The sequence below is a fragment of the Toxorhynchites rutilus genome, chromosome 2, assembly GCF_029784135.1.
Source record: "Toxorhynchites rutilus septentrionalis strain SRP chromosome 2, ASM2978413v1, whole genome shotgun sequence".
In the NCBI taxonomy this organism is placed as follows: Eukaryota; Metazoa; Arthropoda; class Insecta; order Diptera; family Culicidae; genus Toxorhynchites; species Toxorhynchites rutilus.
The window spans coordinates 266165618-266180508 of record NC_073745.1 but is presented as its reverse complement, the minus strand read 5'-3'; positions in this window follow the sequence as shown (position 1 = coordinate 266180508).

Here is a 14891-nt window from a genome sequence, read left to right as displayed (position 1 = left end):
AACATTTTTTGTTCGAAAACATTCGAGCAATTTTGAAAAAAACGTTTCTGAAAAATCACTGTTTGTCCGCATAACAAACGTAGTTCCATACATCGTTCGAAAATCAACATGCCAAACATGCCTGTCACGATAGTGTCTTATTACTTAGTGTTTCCAAATAGATGAATATAAGAAACCATTGAAACGCTGCTCATATAATTACTGTTTTCTGTACACTGAACTGCGATGAACAAAGCAATTGTGTTTTTTTATCGTTATTATTACCTAAATCTTTGCATTTGAATCTTCAAGTAGATAAAGGAACAATCAGATCAGTAGTAAAATAAAAATAATAGTGGTTTTTAGTATTATAAATCCTCGGATTCGACATCGAATTATTCCACATACTCAGCATTTACTCATACCGTTGGTGTAAGTCACTCCACCATCTTTATGCGATTGATCGTGATATCGGTAAGTCATGTTGCTGAAACTACCGCCTTTACAAATTCAATTAATTGAAAAAACACGAACCTGCTGTTCTTATCATATCCCAGAATATTCAGGAAAAAAGTATTATCATAGACTCGCGACAAATTCAGAGCACCTTATCCAGCAGTTTCACTAAATTTCTTTGAAACCTACTTGATTTTATCCGATAACAACTGAAACTACCGACGGAGACGTTTTGACTATTATCGGTGATGTAAATACTAACGCAACAGACAGAGCAACCTGGTGATTACGTCTAGCAATGCGAACAAATGTTCATTGAAACGATTGATTGTTCGCATAAATAGACGCGAGCGTTTTCCAAATGGAAAAAATATGTTTTAATCCGCAAAAACTTCTAGGCTCACTTTTTACCGATAATATCCTTCAACTGGACAGATTATTTCATTGGAAATTTGCATGGTTACGCTTGAAGGTAAAAAACACAACAAAATTGCGTTTTCCCTACACTAATGGTGTTGGTGATTACGTCTCCCATGCAAACATGGGCTGCATAGGACCTATCTATATTTAAATGAATATGAATTACCTTCAATAAACACCAACACCAGATTTATTCAATTTCACAAATTCTCACTTGTGCGCTATATTTTCGATCACTCTTCGAATGATTGTTTTGTTTACAGCAGATGAATCTAAAAAATAAGTTTTTTTTTCTGGAAGCTAGAGCAACAATTGTTTCCTCCTCGTTCTGCTCCAAACAGCATGGGGCATGTGTGTGTCTGCGGGCACGTGACGAAAGGAAAAGATTTATTTGGCAAAGTTTTGGTCCATTCCCAAGTAGTCACTGCGAATTGACACTGGAGTTGCCAAAGTTTTGCGAGAAGAAGAGGGATTAGATGCTCGGTGGCAACTTATCTCCCTTGGTTTGTATCTCATTTCACCGCCTCTTTAATTCTGTTTGTGTTTTCACTTCCTGTAGCGTGGGTCGATGTTGGGCTGAGTCAATATAACCTCGGCTTCACTACGATGTGGGGGTCGCAACTCTTGAGAAGCCATATTTTCCCGTACGTTAGCTGGCTGGAAAAGTTGTGAATTGAATTGCGAACAAAGGGCGGCTGTATCCACACCCCTACCGTATCGGTAATGGGTGGAACAAGTGGGAAAACAGATTTACGGATGGATGGTGGGTATTACGTGGGATTTACCGCACTGCTTTATTCTGCCACTTGAAACAGACAAGATAGGTTTACTCAACTAATTAACTAATTAGACAATTGTGGTTGAGCAGATTCGTGAGGATTTTTCGTAAGTTAAATGTAGATAAACTGGTGCTTGTCGTCCTGGCATAAGTAATGGACTATAATACATTGAACATCGATAAATAATTAAATGGAAGGGATTGAACGTGTGATTTGTTTTGGAAGTAAAGCTATATCATCTTAGTTCATATATATGCCAAATAAGAGTTTCAAAAAACTGTCAGAAACTGGCAAATTTTGATAAAAACGGTAAAAATTTTATCCGAACATTTTTAAAATGTTTTTTTGGAGTTTCTTCCAAAAATTGTTTTTTTTACATTCGTGATCGACTACAGATCAATTATTAATGAAATGAAGCATTTCTTGAATTCAATTGAATTCGTATGTTGTGGTGTCTTGGCTGTATTCATTCGTAAAGGGTGTGTCACATCAAATTGCATCACGGAAAAAACGCTGTAGAAATTCGCCCAGTAGACCGATCCTTTTGAAAATTTTAGACAGTAAAATAAAAACTATTAAACAACTTTTGGCATTTTCTTTTTATTCATACTTCGAGCCCAAGCCCGTATGCTCGCACCTTCCTCTTTATCCCGTCCATAAGGTTCTGTACAACGTCAGGTTGTAGTTTTTTTTTTGAACAGAAATCCATTTTCTCTTGAAGACAACTTTTGGGTTCTTCCGGAGGGCCTGCTTCATAATCTCCCAATTTTTCTCTATTGGGCGAAGCTCCGGCGCGTTGGGCGGGTTCATTTCCTTTGGCACGAAGGTGACCCCGTTGGCTTCGTACCACTCCAACACGTCCATTGAATAGTGGCACGAAGCGAGATCCGGCCAGAAGATGGTCGGGCCCTCGTGCTGCTTCAATAGTGGTAGTAAGCGCTTCTGTAGGCACTCCTTAAGGTAAACCTGCCCGTTTACCGTGCCGGTCATCACGAAGGGGGCGCTCCGCTTTCCGCAAGAGCAGATCGCTTGCCACACCATGTACTTTTTGGCAAACTTGGATAGTTTCTGCTTGCGAATCTCCTCCGGAACGCTGAATTTGTCCTCTGCGGAGAAGAACAGCAGGCCCGGCAGCTGACGAAAGTCCGCTTTGACGTAGGTTTCGTCGTCCATTACCAGGCAATGCGGCTTCGTCAGCATTTCGGTGTACAGCTTCCGGGCTCGCGTCTTCCCCACCATGTTTTGCCTTTCGTCGCGGTTAGGAGCCTTCTGAGCCTTGTATGTACGCAGGCCCTCCCGCTGCTTGGTCCGCTGGACGAATGAACTTGACAAATTCAGCTTATTGGCGACATCCCGGACCGAACTTCTTGGATCACGTCTAAACTGCTTAACTACGCGCTTGTGATCTTTTTCACTGACGGAGCATCCATTTTTGCCGTTCTTCACCTTCCGGTCGATGGTTAGGTTCTCGAAGTATCGTTTTAGTACTCTGCTGACCGTGGATTGGACGATTCCCAGCATCTTACCGATGTCCCGATGTGACAACTCCGGATTCTCGAAATGAATGCACAAGATTAATTCACGACGCTCTTTTTCGTTCGACGACATTTTTCCAAATTTATGAAAAATTGACAGTGAAGCATGTCCAACGTGATCTATACACTCTTATCTGTTTATAAGCGAAAGCTGAAGATATAATTCCTAAAAATTAAATTTCTACAGCGTTTTTTCCGTGATGCAATTTGATGTGACACACGCTTTATTTAAGTTGCATAAGGGTAACCATGAAAAAAACAGGTACTTTTACTTTAACTTTTATAGTTAAAATTCTTAAAATTCTCTTGGTACGACTTTTAGAGCATATCACTTTGCTATGCAGAATTTGTCAATATCTTAATCCTGCTCAAAATTATTGATGGGTTTTCAAAAACTCATGATTTAAATTTTAATTTACTCAAACACAAAAAAAAAAATTTTGTTTTGTTCTTACAAATTGTTCTTTCAAATTCCTACAACAAACATTTTTTATGTTTGCCCCATAAAGAATAATAAACAAATAAAAAGAGCGTATGTTTGGGGAAGAAATATGAATAGCTTTGAGTGGAGTTAAGATATCGACAAGTTCCGCATCGCAAGATGTTTTATTAGTAAGGTCTAAAGTCTTTCCAAAAGAGTTTGCATGTAGAATTCTAGATATAAAAGTTAGAGAAAAAAAGGGGTTTTCATGGTGACCCTAACCTAGGAAAAAGCACTTTGTTCTACAAAGATATCTGAAACAACTGGGACTACAACATTATCGAACGATGTTTACCTCTATCTATAAATACAAGAAAGTTACATTTTTTATTTCATCTACAATTTTGGTCATCCTATTTTCGATAACATAAAAATGAGCGCTCTATCATATGTAACCATTTTGAAGACAGTTTTTGTCTAGAGGATAACTGTCGAGCTCTAAATGCTAATTTCCACTCGGAATTGTTGGAGAAAATGATCTTGTTTCGCCTTGATCGATGGGTTGAAACGGATGGCCTACTCTCAGATACACAATATGGGTTCCGCAGGGGCAAGGGGACGAATGATTGTCTTGCGTTGCTTTCTTCAGAAATTCAAATGGCTTACGCCGAAAAAAAACAAATGGCTTCAGTATTCTTGGACATAAAGGGGGCCTTTGATTCTGTTTCAATAGAGGTTTTGTCAGACAAATTACAATCTCGGGGTCTGCCACCTCTATTGAATAATATGTTATATAACTTGCTTTGTGAGAAACACTTGAACTTTTCTCACGGAGATTCGGCAGTAAGTCGGGTCTCTTACATGGGACTCCCCCAGGGCTCATGTTTAAGCCCCCTTTTGTACAACTTCTACGTAAGCGACATTGACAATTGCCTTACACAAAATTGCAGCCTAAGACAACTTGCAGATGATGGAGTGGTGTCCGTCGTAGGATCAAACGAATCCGACCTGCAAGAACCCTTACAAGATACATTGAACAATTTTTCAACCTGGGCCATTGGGCTAGGGATCGAGTTCTCCACGGAGAAACCAGAGATGGTGGTTTTTTCTAGGAAGCATAGACCAGCAAAACCAAAGCTTCAACTTTTGGGTAAACCGATCACTCATGCTATGTCATTCAAGTATCTTGGGGTCTGGTTCGACTCCAAATGTACTTGGGGGGCCCATATTAGGTATCTGAGTAAAAAATGCCAACAAAGAATAAACTTTCTCCGTACAATTACCGGCACCTGGTGGGGAGCCCGCCCAGAAGATCTTATAATGTTGTATCGAACAACTATTCTCTCAGTGATGGAGTATGGCAGTTTCTGTTTTCAATCAGCTGCCAAAACACACCTCATTAAACTTGAGCGAATTCAGTATCTTTGTCTCCGTATTGCGTTGGGATGTATGCCCTCAACGCATACCATGAGTCTCGAGGTTTTGGCAGGCGTACTCCCACTAAAAGATCGCTTCAAATTATTATCTCTTCGGTTCTTCATCCGGTGTAAGGTTATGAACCCATTGGTGATCGGAAATTTTGAGCAGCTGATCGAGCTAACTTTTCACTCCGGATTCATGAGTTCATATCATGAATTCATCTCCATGCAGGTTGATCCTTCTTCGTATATTCCCAACCGTGTTTGTTTTCCTGACTACATCAATTCCTCTGTGCATTTTGATCTGTCCATGAAGCAGGATATCCATGGATATTCAGATTATCAACGATCGAGGATCGCTCCAACGATCTTCGATTCAAAGTATGGGGGTATCAATTGTGATAATATGTACTTTACTAATGGGTCCTCTATGAATGAGTCCACAGGATTTGGAGTGTTCAACGAATTTTTTAGCACCTCCCACAGTCTTCAGAATCCTTGCTCAGTGTATATTGCTGAATTGGCAGCGATACACTGGACGCTGGACAGCGTCGCCTCACGACCTGTTGAACACTATTACATTGTAACGGATAGTCTTAGCTCTGTCGAAGCTATCCGTTCAGTGAGGCCGGAAAAGCACTCGCCGTACTTCCTTGAGAGAATACGAGAAATTTTGAGTGCTTTATCCAGACGCTGTTATGTCATTACCTTTGTCTGGGTCCCTTCACATTGCTCAATTCCGGGTAATGAGAGGGCTGACTCATTAGCAAAGGTAGGTGTAATTGAAGGCGACATTTATCAGCGTCAAATCGCCTTCAATGAATTTTATTCTTTAGTCCGCAAAAATACCATAGGTAACCTGCAACGCAAATGGAACGAAGATGAATTGGGCCGGTGGCTCCACTCGATTATCCCTAAGGTTAGCCTCAAATCATGGTTCAAAAATCTGTACTTGAGTCGGGATTTTATTCGCACCTTCTCCCGACTCATGTCCAATCACTGTTCGTTAGATGCGCTACTCTTTCGTATTAATCTTGCCGACAACAATCTTTGTGTTTGTGGCCAAGGTTACCACGACATCGAGCACGTTGTTTGGTCGTGCGAGGAGTATCTTGTCGCCAGATCGAATTTAGAAGACACCCTTCGGGCCCGAGGAAGGCAGCCCATGGTGCCGATGAGAGACGTGTTGGCTCGGTTAGACCTTGATTACATGTCCCAAATATATGTATTCCTTAAAGCTATCGATCTTCGTGTGTGATTGTCCTTATACCCTTAGTTTTTCCTTTTCCTTTTCCTTTGTGAGAGATCGGATCCCTTCTTAAGAATAAGATGAAATGTAAATACATATTAGATATAAGATAGGTTTAAGAATTGAGTGTGATGAGTGTGATTGAGAGTGTGAGTGTGATCATTGTCAATATATCCTCATATCCCCTCCTTTTCCTGAAGAAAATATGTCACCCTTCTAAACTCGAGTCGACCGCGAGTAATCGGTTTCCTATATTATTAACATTAGAATTAAGGAAAAATGTATATATACTAGTAACAATACAGTAAGGAGTTCGGCTCCTTTAAACCTATGTAACTGAGCCTGTAAAAATAAACGATTTAAATATATATAACAGAACACATTCGGTTCGGTGGATATCAAGACAACAGTCAGTTGCAGCGAGTGGCGAGTGGCAAACGCAATTGCAAAACGGCATCAGGTAGCAGAAGAAAAAAGTTTGTTCTTTATACAAACTGCTTTGGTGGCAAATCTAGAACAAGGCGGCATTGAGGGCGTTCGAAATGGTTTTTTTCAAAACCACGAGTACAAAGTTTTCTAAATTGGAACCATTCCATAAAACAAGGCGCTTTTCAGGGCCATTAAACCTTCCAAAAAAAGAGTTTAGGAAATACAGTTCAATGCTTTCTAAAACATTATCCAAAATAATAATAAAACACAAATTGATTTTTTCATAATTTGTTTGCCAGGATCTGATGAGTATGTGAATTTGGCAGTTGTTCTGAGCTTATTGATAGTTGGGGACTTTCCTGATTATTCAATTTTCACCAATTCTTAAATTATTTCCAGATTGAAAGTACAGTAATTTACAATTAGTTCGACATTTAGCTAATTGGACGGACATGTAATGCGACTTATTTAGTTGGACATTTTTGTAAACATAGTGATCCAAATTATGACCCCACATTGAAAGTCGACACTGTACCACTGTCATCGCAAATGTTCAATTACAGGTTAAAATCGCCTCCAATGCGACACTGAGTGGTGCTTCGGCACGTCACATTGAATGTAATTTACTGTACAACATGTCACAAAGCTGGATGGGAAGAAATTTTCCAACTGTGAAAGCTGTGGCGAGTGGCAACAAATCGCTAAACAGGAAGGTTTAGCCGAACAAGATGGGGATATCGAGTGATAACAAAATAATAAACTCTTTAGATTGAAGATAATTTTGTGATCCTGAAAAGGACCCTTTTTAGCCTGCATGTGAATCCAACGAGCGAACAAATCGTAATGAATGTATTTTTTTTGCCATCGCTCCCTTTTAACGCTCATTCGTTCGTCTCGTTGGACTCGCCCCTCTGGCTGAGTCTGCCGATTTGTCTGTATCCTGTGAGTGTGTACCGCTAGAGTATAAAACACGCGGACCTCAAAAAAATATCTTATTTTCTTTCAAACCGTAAACCCGTGGCGTTGTACGGCATCGGCATCGTGGACGTAACAAAGGAGGACAAGTTAAGGGAAAGGCAAAATCTCACTCGAACCGTGCAGGTCTCCAGTTCCCTGTTGGTCGCATTCACTGATTGCTCCGCAAGGGTAACTAGGCCGAATGAATTGGTGCCGGAGCACCAGTATACCTAACAGCGATTATAGAGTTTCGGCCGTCGGAGTGCTCGAGTTGGCTTGCAAAGCTGCTCACGACAATCAGAAAACCCGCATCAAGAACAGAGCAGCTTCGGTTCGGCGCTCATCAAGGCAACAATTAGTTTCAGTGAGTGGCAAAGTGTTTCTCCGGCACGACGCATTAAATGTAATTTACTGAACAACATGTCACAAGCTGGATGGGAAGAAATTTTCCAACTGTGAAAGCTGTGGCGAGTGGCAAACGCAATAGCTAAACAGGAAGGTTTAACCGAACAAGATGGGAATATCGAGTGATAACAAAAACACAACACCAAAGGTTCTTTTCAGAACCATCAACATATTCATGAAGAGTAAACAGTAAACTAATCCATTTTTAAGGTAGATAGGTAGGTATTCACGTAGGAGAAGAAAATAAAACAATATATTTAAAATATATATTTAACAAAAGCTGTCCCCTTTGTATAGTCCTACGTCACTCCGGTTATGTCCCCGACATTACCCACCCGTCTTTTTTATTTTACCTTTAAGTTTTCTATTGTTGCTTTCATTCTGCGAAATAAAACAAAATGCTGTCGATGTTTGAATGTAAATAAGAAATTTTTATTCTCTGCATGAAGACACGCGACACTCGTATAAATAAGCAAAAAAGACATTTGATTTCTCAAAGATCGAATCGGGAGAGACACTTCTCAGCGGTCGATCCCACACCCTTTTCGAAAATCGATTTGTCAAGACCGATTTTTTTATGCAGATCGTCTAATCCTTGCTCGATGGCATCGTGTGGCGTCGGCTGACCCGGCAAACTTCGTCCCGCCCAACATTTGTTTTTTGTTATCAATACCTTCAAGCATTCACGTTTTCTTACTATGAGCAAGTTCATGGGTCCAATCGCAGAACTGTTGATTGATTGATCTTCTTATCAACCCCGTTGAATTTACCTTTTACTCTAAAATAAAAATTATAGAAACATTTATTGTACTCTAAAACCTCCATATGCTTATTTTGGTTCCATTTGCTTGATCATGCAGAAATTCATTTCTATGGTAGCCATAACCACCATAGAAACATTTATTACACCCTAAAACTTTCACATGCCAAATTTCGTTCCATTTGCTTGATTAATTCCCGAGTTGTACAGAAATTTGTGTTTCATTTGTATGGCAGCCCCCCTTAGAGAGAAGGGTGAAGTGTCTAGCCACCGTAAAAATATTTATTGCACCCTAAAACCTCCACATGCCAAATTTTATTTAGTTTGCTTGATTAATTCTCGAGTTATGCAGAAATTTGTGTTTCAATTATATGGCAGCCCCCCCTTAGAGAGGGAGGTGGAGTGTCTAACCACCGTGAAAACATTTATTGCTCCTTAAAATCTCCACATGCCAAATTTGGTTTCGTTTCCTTGTTTAACTCTCGAGTAATGAAGAAAGTTTTGTTTCATTTGTATGACAGCCCCGCCTTAGAGAGGGAGGAGGGGTCTGGAAATATCATAAGAACCTTCCCCGACCCCAAAAACCCCTACATACCAATTTTCATGTCGATCGGTTCAGTAGTTTCCGAGTCCATAAGAATCAGACAGACAGACAGACGGACAGACAGACAGAAATCCATTTATATATATATATATATATATATATATATATATATATATATATATATATATATATATATATATATATATATATATATATATATATATATATATATATATATATATATATATATATATATATATATATATATATATATATATATATATATATATAGATAATCTGTTTCAATTTAATAAATTTTGACGGTCAAAATCGGGCCGGGGTCTTTTAAAATTTTTGTTGTTTTAATTCAGTTGAAAAACACAGTTGGCGTTTACGTTAACCATTTATATTTGGGGAGTAAAGAGTTTGATCCTGATTGCAACTTACTCAGTGTGAGCGGAATTCGTTAAGACATCCGAGGTACACTGGATGCTCGTCAGAATTTACCTTCGAACAACTCAATAATTTGTGAATAGTAGATATCAATGCCAAAGATGCTCATCCTTCACCTTCACGTACTGCAACTCATTCCGTTTCCGGGTTTAGGCATATGGAGGTTTTACGATACAATAAAAGTTTTTATGGTGGTTAGACATTCCTCCCCCCTCTCTAACACATTTCATCTGCCATACAAATGAAACACAAATTTCTGCATTACTCGGGAATAAATCAAGCAAATGAAATGAAATTTGGTATGTGGAGGTTTTAGGTTGCAATAAATGATTCTATGATGGTTAGACACTCCACCATCCTCGCTAAGAGGGAGCTGCCATACAAATGAAACACTAATTTCGGCACAACTCGAAAACTAATCAAGCAAATGGAGCCAAATTTGGCATGTGAAGATTTTAGGGGACACGAAACGTTTCTATGGTGAATAGACACACTTTAGTTTGCTTGATTAATTCTCGAGTTATGCAGAAATTTGTGTTTCAATTATATGGCAGCCCCCCCTTGAAGAGGGAGGTGGAGTGTCTAACCACCGTGAAAACATTTATTGCTCCTTAAAATCTCCACATGCCAAATTTGGTTTCGTTTGCTTGTTTAACTCTCGAGTAATGAAGAAAGTTTTGTTTCATTTGTATGACAGCCCCGCCTTAGAGAGGGAGGAGGGGTCTGGAAATATCATTAGAACCTTCCCCGACCCCAAAAACCCCAACTTAACCCATCTGACTTACCACGTCGACTTGATTTTGCGAAATGGACCATCGAAATGGCCAAAAATGAACATGGCTTTTGGCAAAAAATCATAATGTCTGATGAGGCGCATTTCAACTTGAATGGAGGAGTGAATAAACAAAATTGTCGGTTTTATGCTACTGAAAACCCTCAATTCATCGAAACGCAACCTCTTTACGACCAAAAAGTTACTGTGTGGTGTGGCATTTATTCCGATAAAGTCATCGGCCCGTACTTCTTTGAAAACGAAAATGGAGCAACGGTAACCGTGAATGGGGAGCGTTATCGGACAATGATAACCGATTTTTTATTGCCATTTGTTCGTGAAAATGAATTGGACAATTACTGGTTCCAACAGGACGGCGCTACATGCCATACAGCGGCTGCCACGACCAAATTATTGCGCGAAATGTTCCCCGGAAGATTAATATCGGAAAACGGCGATTATGACTGGCCACCGAGATCACCTGATTTGACGCCTCCTGACTTTTTTTTATGGGGATATTTAAAATCCAAGGTATACACTGGTAAACCAAGGACCCTGGCTGCGCTGAAAGACAATATCCGACAAGAAATTGCTGCCATATCGGCCGAAACATTGGGCAAAGTGATGGAAAATGCCGAAAAAAGGGCACATTTTGCGGTCAAGGCCAGAGGCGGTCATTTACGAGACATCATAATCAAAAAGTAGTTAGAACAAATCTCCTTGGACCAAAATAAATGAATTTCAAAAAAAAAAATTTAAAATTCCACTTCTTTACTTTGCTATTGCAAAAACAAATCCTTCCACTTTAAATGGCCCACCCTGTACAAGCAAACCTTTTTTTTGTGCGGGGGATAGAGACCGAACAAAAAAAATGCTTAAAAAAACGTGCAAAAATTCACCAGTAGCTTTAAAAAATCGTGTTCGGTACACATTTTGAAAAAAACGTTTTTCGTGCGATAGATACTTTGACTTTTCGGTTGCGCGTGGCTGTTTTGTGCTTTTAGCTGCGAAACGTGTTGCTGTTAGAAATCATGTCATGCAAAAACTTAGAAAAACTTAGAGTATTTGATGGGAGGAGGTGAATGATTTCAGAAGTGGATAATTGAGACACAAATATGCTTTTTTCGCACTAAAATGCATATAAACCATCGAAAAAAATCTAAATGGACGATAACTTCGTCAAATATGCTTCTTTTCATATACCGCACAAAAAAAAATCGCACAAAAAATCCGCACAAGAACAGAAGATCGCACAAAAATACCGCAAAAAAACAGGTTTTACTGTACTTCAACCATCTACTTAAAGAATGCAAATCTCGCGTAACTTTAGAAAAGGACCTATCTGCATTGATCGATTCTCTTCATTGACTTTCTCATTCGATTACTACGGTCTTGCACGACAAATTTAACGTCATTTTTGCGACATAGTTTGATAAACGAGGCCCCCTTCTACTCTCCTGACCGTCGAACACATCAGGTAATACTTTTACCGCTGAGTTATTAACGAAAGAGAATGTCGATGAAGAGAATCGATCAATGCAGATTGGTCCTTTTCTAAAGTTACGCGAGAAATCTCCATTTAAATGTGACGCGACCTGATTTAAATCATTAGCTGCAATGAATAACACAGTATCATCAGCAAAAAGATTGATATCACAAAATCGCAAAACTCGTCGCATGTCTTTAATGTACATAATAAAAAAAATGGCCTTTTGCGTTCGTATTCGCAATTATCGCAATTATTTTTACACGAAAAAGCAGTGATGTATAACATTGTCAGATAATGAAAGATGAACAAAATTCCTTTATTTTCTATTAACTTCTGATATGTATTAACTGAACAATGTTTTTATGTTTATGTTTAAAAAATATTTGCCATAATTCTGCTTCGTGTGATATTTTTCGCATGTATCACAAAAATAAATAGTTTGGCGCCTTTCGCCTTTTATTTTTCTGTTTGATCATACAGAACAATGCTCTTTACATCTACACAGTGCTGCAATACATGGAGTTTTCCATTAATCCTTTCCTCAAGCATGGATGACAATTTATGTTTATACTGATTACCGTTCTATTATTCATAATAGTATCATTTTGGTTCGTGAATAAATTCACAAGACATTAAAATTCGTTCAGAAAAGGTGTGAACTAATACATTGTTGCATAAATTAGTATACTTATTTGCTGTGGTGGCTGAAAGCAGACAAACGACCGCAAAGGGTTAATACAGATTTCGATACAGATTTTCTGAGAAAAAAACACAAATAAAAAGATTTTTTGAGACCAAAAACACAGATTTTATTATGGTAACCCTGGCCCACACACGCATAAATTCGTGCAAGCAACGGCAGTAAAACCGGGATTTAACGTTGTCTGTTACTCTGTTCCGAGTGAATGTCAAACGATCCGAAGAATTACGAACGTACCAATACCATGAAATTTTATATTCCGTGACAAATTTGAAACCGTTGATGACTAGGATTTCTACTCCAGATTCGTTCCAGAAGCGCGACTTTCAGAACTAATAAAACATGCTCATTTTATTACTTCTTTATTTGAATCCACAAATATTTGTTATCAATTGTTTCAGTTACGAAAGAAGTGAAATCAAAGTCAAGGAACAGAATCACTGACGGTCAGTCACTATCAGTGACTATCTCTCACATTCAAGCTGATTTGAATGAAATGGCTCAAGAAAATTAGTTCGAGTGAAATCGAAACGGCGTTGGAGTGTGTTTGTATTTATGGATTTGCTATATTGAAACAAACAAAAAATATTGTAGAAACTTTTTGATGATTGAAAGAACGTCCAATTTAATCGTGATACCGTATTCATATTATCAAGTATAGCCATAATTCTGTCGGTGAATTGGCGATGAAGTTCGGTCTGTACAAGAAGCGTGTGGCAATTGTCGCGTTATTTAAGTGCGGGATAACGTCAAAACGGATCTACGAGCTGCTCAAACCGTTTTCTATCAATGAACGATTCGTGTTCCGTTCTCTACAACAGTACAAGAAAACAGCTGATGTGCGCGATAGGCCCAAAAAGGGATGACCGAGTACGGTACGGCTGCACAATGTTATCTATTTCTCAATGGAATTACCAATCATCGAAGAATTCTATCGAGAAGATGCAGCGATTAACGATTGTCTTTTGCGTTGTCGACTCTGCGTGAATAAGAGATGGTCGAATAATTTTAATTCTGGATACTTTTATACCTTCAATAAATTTTTTTTTTATCCCATTTATTTATTAGTCTCATTAGCATTTAGCTGTAACAGAGCCGGGTTTAATCATGTACATGTACATATGTTTATGTTTCTATGAATTGTGAATTACACAGTAGTTAGTAGTAGCCATTTAGGCGTTAAGTTTTCTGTTCCATTACATTATGGTAATTACACAGTAGTAGCCATTTAGGCGTAAGGGTATTCTTTCTGTTCATCCATTGTTCAGCAGACCGGACAGCGGATACAGTTGATATTGATCATTGTTGAGTTATTTATAGAACAGCAGCCCGATGTTTCTTGCAGAGCAGAGCAGTTGTATGGATGAATCGATCTTTGTTCCACCGTGGATCGATTTCCATCGCTGATGATGGTTGCGTGGACGTAGTTATTCTATAACAACACTAAAGATGGTCAATTGAGGGCCCTGAGTTTGAACTCACGATCGATCGCTTGGTAAGCGAACGCGTAACCAAGTAGCACAGTAACTTTTTGGTCTTAAAGAGGTTGCGTTTCGATGAATTGAGGGTTTTCAGTAGCATAAAACCGACAATTTTGTTTATTCACTCCTCCATTCAAGTTGAAATGCGCCTCATCAGACATTATGATTTTTTGCCAAAAGCCACGTTCATTTTTGGCCATTTCGATGGTCCATTTCGCAAAATCAAGTCGACGTGGTAAGTCAGATGGGTTAATGTTGAGCCATTTGAATTTTATACGGAAACATTTTCAAATCAACACGAATTATGCGTCGGAGAGTGGTTCGAGCGATGCCTAACTCTTGCGAACGATGGCGACCTGATGTCGATGGAGTCTCTGCAACACTGGCTCGAACGACATCAATATTCTCGTCGAAACGTCTTGGTCGTTGTCTGGACAGATGACTGGCATTACCAACACTACCAGACGATATAAATTTGGCATATAATCGACGTATAGTGTTGTCTCCAGGCGATGTTTTAACTTTATTTTTATTTTTCCACGCACGTTTAGTTAACACAATTGAGAAGTTATTTTGAATGTACAGCTGAACAATTTCAGCGCGTTGTTTAGGTGTGTATTGTTCCATGGTTAAAATTGTACTGA